This window comes from Vipera ursinii (assembly GCF_947247035.1).
Source record: "Vipera ursinii genome assembly, chromosome: 1".
NCBI lineage: Eukaryota > Metazoa > Chordata > Lepidosauria > Squamata > Viperidae > Vipera > Vipera ursinii.
In genome coordinates, this window is record NC_139512.1 from 240187291 (window position 1) to 240193290 (window position 6000).

A 6000-nucleotide genomic window follows, 5' to 3' on the forward strand; every position below is an offset into this window, starting at 1 on the left:
CAATCAAATGGCAGAAACACAATGGACCAGTTCAATTACCTTGGCAGCACCCTGTTGCCAGTAGTGACCACTGATCCATAAGTTAAATATAGAATAGCAAGAACATATTCAGCTTTATATAGATTGTCGGGGGGGCAATATGCAAATAATGCTTACATTGTAAACCACCCAGAAACTGCTGTAAAGTGCTATAGAGCAGTATATAAGTCTAAATTCTAGTGCTATCCACTACATTTCTACCACATTTTTCCACCCTTTTTTATTTTTTAAGTTAGCATTCTAACAAGGTATACCGATTTATTTACTTGTTCCAATTAGTCCGTTTTCACAATAAAGCTTAGTAACAAAAATCTGGAATAAAACAAAAGTGGATCATTTGAACAAAGTTGTTTTTGTTAAATCAAAATACCCATTAAATCCAAAATTATATAATTGATGTCAATTACATCATTTAATAGTTGAACTTTAATGATGTTTGTGTCACTTTATGTCAGTTGCAACATTAAAAGACATAATTTGACACTATTATATCATGGTCCTTATAATAACAAAAGGTGACTATCTTCCATAACTGCTTTCAGCAATTGTTATTTTGAAGTCCCATTTGGTCAATATCATGGAATGTGCAGAAAAAACAAAGTATTTTTGCTTATCTGCTGTAATTGTCCTGCCATGAACCAATTTTATCCCTATGTAAACTCAGTAGCTGTGTACTGCAGATACAGCCTACATACATAGGTGGCTGATCTCCATTCCCAACAGTATTATTGTTTTAACTTTGTATGCCACTCCAAGTTACTGTTGTGAGATGGGCAGCCATATAAATCATGGTCCTGATTCTTGGATGGGAGACCAACAAGAAATCACAGGGATGTAGGCTGGACTGGAAAGCTGGGGGGGAAAATCCTGTAAGAAAATGATGGTAAATGGTTTCCTTATTTGATAGAGTGATTGATATAGACACTCATTTGAGATACATCAGGCTGGGTGGTTTACAATCAAAACAAAATACAAACATATAATCAGACATCTTAAAACAACCATTAACATAACCAGAAGACAGTTATTGTTTTTGGAAAGCATCATGTAGACTATATTACCAACATGATAACAGAATAAAATAAATTCTATAAATGTGGTAGTAACCCTAAAATATATATTTTCAGTTATTTGACAGATTTATTTTTATAAAACTTTTTTTGGGGAAAAAACAGTTGAAAAGGGTTTAAGTCAATAAATCGCATGACCTAAGAGAGCAGTTCATTTTATTCCTATTTCTCAAGTACATATTTGTTGAAGACCTTTATACTCCATATACTGGTAGTCCACCACTTATGACCATAACTGAGCCCAAAATTTCTGTTGTTAATTGAGACATTTGTTAAGTGAGTTTTGCCCCATTTTATGACCTTTCTTGCAACAGTTGTTAAGTGAATCACTGCAGTTGTTAAGCTAACAACATGATTGTTAAGTGAATCTGGCTTCCCCATTGACTGCTTGTCAGATGGTGACAAAAGATGATCACATGACAACCATCATAAATATGAGTCAGTTGCCAAGTGTCCGAATTTTGATCACATGACCATAGGGGTGCTGCAATGGTCATAAGTGTAAAAAATGGTCATAAGTCACTTTTTTCAATGGCATTGTAACTTTGAACGGTCACTAAATGAACTGTTGTAAGTCAAGGACTACCTGTATGAGCATCTCTTCTGTCTTCTAATTAAATTTAATATCTATTTACTTTATGTCAGTACAGCTGAAGTTTCTAATAATGTTATTTCATATTTTCCAGGAGTTTGGATGATTTAAGCTAAAGGTAATTATGCAATCCTGAGATGCTGATACCTTTTCCTTGCAAACAGCTCTGCTGGTTCAGCTTGTTCTCCTTGTTTTCAATATGCACTCATAAGTAGGACAAGGTCAGCCAGTTGATCTGAGGAAAAAAACCCTGGCCTACAACTTGCCCTGCTTCCACAAATAGCCTATTCTATAATTTCCATTTATATATTGAACAGAATGAATCCAGGGCTTGCTTCAAAAGAAGTAAACCTTTCTTCTCCTATTTTCTCTTTACACTTAATTTTAAGTGATTGCTACTAGTTTTTATTCTTGTGGTTGTTTATTGATTTTCATAATTTCTGATTACATGCTGAGGAACATTCATCCTTGACTCTTTTATCTTGCCCGTATATAAATATACCATTGACTACCTCCCAATTGGTCTCAGAGGTTACATTAAAAAAAAATGCACGCATAGCCCCAAAAGAATGCTCACCCCTGCTACATATGCTTTTTCTTTTGGGTTTGTGATTTTTATCGTTTGTTTCTATATTCCCCCAACTTTTTTTGAGAAATGATTGTCTTCAATAGAAAAGGGACCCTGGATTTGTTTTATAGAAGGAAAACACAAAGACAGGAGGAATTCAAACTGAATTGCTTCATGCTGGATTCAAGGAGTACTTTGCAAGAAATTCATCCTTACCAAGTAAATATACATAGGGTCAAGCTGCAGAAGATATAGGAGTTTAAGTACAGGTTAAGGTGAAAAGAGTTTAAAAGGTTAAGCAAGCTAATATCAGTGCAGAAAATTGGGTGGACCTTGTGCACTAGTTGGAAACAATCTAAGCCAAGTGTGCACTGTGGAGGAAAGTTTAATTGCACAGTATAATTATGCAATAGTGAAAGATCTCAAGAACATTATGTGGATGGTGAATCTAAGCAGTGGGAAAAAACCCTAATATTTGTACCAAGGTACTGATTAATTAGGGGTGATGAGTTATCTTCTCAGAGTCATATTAAAGGTGTGCTGATTTTAAAAGCAAGCATATTCCTCATGTTTTTGTATAAATGAGGGATACCGGGAGTGGCAGGAATGGAACAATTCAGCAACATAAAAGAAGACTAGTATAGTACTGCATTGAACATGTGCCTAATTTTGTAGGGAAGAATTCTCCATGCAAGGTCCCTCTCGTATTTCAGGTTAAGACTGGGAAATGCCTAAAAATGCTGCTATGCTACTTAGTGTGAACTGTACTGAGCTACATAGGAAAATGCAGCTTGCTGTGTGGCATGCTTCCTCCTCTCTTTTTGCTGGTGGCAACTTGGAAAAGGATTACAAAATACACAACGAGTGCTTTGTCTTAAAACTATAGTGCAATACTGTTGAAGTGAGGAAGAATTTGGGAGTGAAAAAAGAAAGCAAACATGAATAAAATTGTACAGTTGTTGAAATTAAAAGTAATATCTGTTCAGGCCTCGTTCATGTAAATAGCCTGAAACCTACTCTGATAAAATTACTGGAGCCTACTGAATGTGAGAGTAGGGATTTACTACAATGTTCAATCATCTCTTTCAGTTTCTTAGACAAAGGTAAGATTAATAGATTTTGTAACTTCATAACGTGAAGTTAATAACTGTAATTTCATAATGTGAATAGGCATTTTACCAATAGTCTCCTGGGAGAGCAGGAAAACCTGCATGACCAGAATATTTGTAATCCAAAATGTCCTTATTTTCCCATATAAGAAGCTCTTCTGAAAATCTGAATCCAGATTTTCTATGTTCCACAAACCATATATAAAATACCTGGAACTCATGAGGCTTTGTGGACAACATCTTTAATACTATGTGGTCAATATCAATTCAAGATCCATTGTCTTTTTCTGAACCTCTTTCTAGTAAACTTTTCTATTTTCCTTTCTATGAAATATTTTTAAGTACTATGAGCACTTTTCATTGTAATCTCTAATAAAATCCTCTATCTTACGTAATACAGTATACATTACATATTATTCAGTGCTAACATATTAATAAAATTAAAATGATACCTATATATATATATAATCTCTGGAGAGCCCGGGACAGGGGCCATTCCTCTGTCCTAGTCTTATTAGACCTCTCGGCGGCTTTCGATACCATCGACCATGGTATCTTGCTGCGACGCCTCAGGGGACTGGGAGTGGGAGGCACGGTTCTGCGTTGGTTCTCCTCCTTTCTCCAGGGTCGCTCGCAGTCGGTGCTGGCAGGGGGACAGAGGTCGACCCCGAGGCCTCTCGCTTGCGGAGTCCCTCAGGGGTCGGTCCTCTCGCCTCTCCTGTTCAACATCTACATGAAACCGCTGGGCGAGATCATTCGCAGCTTTGGAGTAGGGTACGATCAGTATGCTGATGACACCCAGCTTTTCATCTCAACTCCAAACAACATCAGTGATGCCCTCGACGTGATGTCCCGCTGCCTGAAAGCGGTCCGGGAATGGATGGGGAGGAACAAGCTTCAACTGAACCCAGACAAGACTGAATGGCTGTACGTACCGGCAAGCCAGGATACTCAGAACATCCCATCCCTTAACATCGGGGACAAGTTACTACCCCCTGTTGATAGGGCCCGCAACCTGGGTGTCCTCCTTGACTCGCAGCTCTCCCTGGAAGATCACATAGGAGCTGTGACCAAGGGGGCCTTCTCCCGGGTTTGACTAGTTCGCCAATTACGGCCTTATCTGGACCTGGACGCCTTACGTACAGTCACCCATGCTCTTGTGACCTCTCGCCTAGACTACTGTAACGCTCTCTACATGGGGCTGCCCTTGAGATCCACTCGGAAGCTTCAACTGGTGCAAAGTGCAGCGGCACGGACACTCTTGGGAGCCTCCCGATACTCCCATATCACACCTCTCCTCCGTGCGCTGCACTGGCTTCCAGTTGCCTTCCGTGTGAAGTTCAAGGTGCTAACAATGACATACAAAGCCCTACATGGCATGGGTCCGGACTACCTACGGGAGCACCTTCTGCCAATGTCAGCACCCCACCGTCCTGTGCGCTCCCACAGAGAGGGCCTCCTCAGGGTGCCACCGCTCAAGGAATGTCGGCTGGTGGCCCCCAGGGGGAGGGCATTCTCAGTGGGTGCGCCAGCCCTCTGGAACAGCTTACCAACCGAAATCCGGATGGCCCCCGACCTCCGCACCTTCCGGCGCGACTTAAAAACTTACCTGTTCCAGCAGTCCGGCCTGGCCTGATAATTCTAATTGGGGTCCCAGTTTGTTTTTTTACTATTGTTTTTTTTCACTATTGTTCATTCTGTATACCTACCTTATTCTGTACACCGCCCCGAGTCCCTCGGGAGAAGGGCGGTTTATAAAAACAAATAAATAAATAAATAAATATAGGTAAAGGTAAAGGTTCCCCCACACATGCGTGCTAGTCGTTTCCAACTCTAGGGGCCGGTGCTCATCTCCGTTTCAAAGCCGAAGAGCCAGCGCTTGTCCGAGGACGTCTCCGTGGTCATGTGGCTGGCATGACTAAACGCCAAAGGCGCACAGAACGTTGTTACCTTCCCACCGGAGTGTTCCCTATTTTTCTACTTGCATTTTTACGTGCTTTCAAACTGCTAGGTTGGCAGAAGGTGGGACGAGTAACAGGCACTCACTCTGTTACGCAGCACTCGGGATTCAACCCGCCAAACTGCCAACCATCTGATATATATATATATATATATGACAAATACTTAAACATACATTTGCCTTGCCTTCCAGCTAATATAAGAGAGAAAGAACCCCGTGGCTCAGGAGGTTAAAACACTGCCTGATATACAATCAGCCCGGGTTCGAATCTCAGATAAAGGGTATGACTAACTGATGAGAACATAAATAGTTCGAAATGATCATCTTAGCCTCCCAAATTCTTTATTAGCAATTTGAATAATTTGCACAAATAATGAGCTGTCACAAGTTGACTAGTTCCTGAGGATAAGCCCTGAGCCGGGCCAAAACAGGAATGAAAGAGTTAATTAGCAAGGTCCATTCAAAAAGCCTTGACAAATACTTAAACATACATTTGCCTTGCCTTCCAGCTAATATAAGAGAGAAAGAACCCCGTGGCTCAGGAGGTTAAAACACTGCCTGATATACAATCAGCCCGGGTTCGAATCTCAGATAAAGGGTATGACTAACTGATGAGAACATAAATAGTTCGAAATGATCATCTTAGCCTCCCAAATTCTTTA